Source organism: Eubalaena glacialis, chromosome 2 (genome assembly GCF_028564815.1).
Source record: "Eubalaena glacialis isolate mEubGla1 chromosome 2, mEubGla1.1.hap2.+ XY, whole genome shotgun sequence".
NCBI lineage: Eukaryota > Metazoa > Chordata > Mammalia > Artiodactyla > Balaenidae > Eubalaena > Eubalaena glacialis.
This window is the reverse complement of record NC_083717.1, coordinates 2,444,563-2,445,764: the sequence shown is the minus strand read 5'-3', so window position 1 is coordinate 2,445,764 and position 1,202 is coordinate 2,444,563. Positions and strand designations below refer to the sequence as shown.

The 1,202-nt window shown below is 52.3% G+C and overlaps 1 pseudogene; it reads left to right on the top strand.

The window, feature by feature from the left end:
* The first annotated feature begins 295 nt into the window (after positions 1 to 295).
* Positions 296 to 963, top strand: LOC133084782 (large ribosomal subunit protein eL15-like; annotated as a pseudogene).
* The last annotated feature ends 239 nt before the right edge of the window (positions 964 to 1,202 follow it).

Here is a 1,202-nt window from a genome sequence, read left to right as displayed (position 1 = left end):
AAATTAAATTATAGTAATAAAACATATAATAATTATATACTTTAATCATAATAAATTAGAATACAAATAATATAAATAATTTCTAAATATAAATGTAGAAATGTATATTTTAATAAATAGGCGTATGTTCTATTCAGTGGGGTATGGTGGGTATATGTAAATATATACATATATTTATATTCAGTTGTTGTTGAATTTATCAGCGCCCACTTCGGCCTGCACCCCGAACAGCAGAAGGAGATCAGAAAGCTGGGGGCTCCCTTTCCGTCCGGCGGCGGCCGTCCGGTGAGTCGCGATGGGCGCCTGCGCGCACACCCGGGAGCTGGGGCCGAAGCAGCCGTCGGACGCGATGCGCTTCTGCTCAGGGGGCGCAGCGGGCAGCACCCCAGCTCTCGGCGCTGCGCCGCCCCGCGCCCCGCCGGCCCGACAAGGCGCGGCTGGGCTGCGAGGCCAAGCAAGGCTAAGTCATGCATCGGCTCGCGTGCGCCGCGGTGGCCGCAAGCGCCCGGTCCCTAAGTGTGCCTGCCACCTGCGGCGCGCCTGTCCACCATGGCGTCACCGACGGCGCGCCTGTCCACCATGGCGTCAACCGGCTCAGGTTCGCTCGAAGCCTCCCCTCTGCCGCCGAGGAGCCAGCTGGGCGCCGCTCTGAGGCCCGGAGGGTCCTGAAGCCTTACTGGGTTGGTGAAGATTCTACGTACGGATCTTTGGAGGTTGTCCTCATTGATCCATCCCATAAAGCTAAGAGAAGAAACCCTGACACCCAGTGGATCGCCACACCAGTCCACAAGCACAGGGCTGGCGCCTGCAGGCAGGAAGGGCCGCGGCCTCGGCCAGGGCCAGAGGGTCCTCCGCACGACCGGTGGTTCTCGCCGCGCAGCCTGGAGAAGGCGCGGTACTCTCCAGCTCCACCGCTACCGCTAACACAAGTAATGTTTGTAAAATTCTTACCTAATAAACAGTTTAGGACATCCGTGTCTGCTTAAAAGTGTTTTCTACTCTGTCTGTTAAAACTAGTTGTCTGCGGATTGTTTCATTGAATGCATTGTCAAGTTCTGAAAGTGCAATAATGTTTGAAGACTTTAAGTGATGGGTATCTTGTTTCTAATAAGGGAAATGCCTTTGTTTTTGCTTTATTAGGGAGTTGATATGTCCGTGTTTAAAATGCTGTCTGGTAACAGTAGGTGTAAAATTCTGTAAAG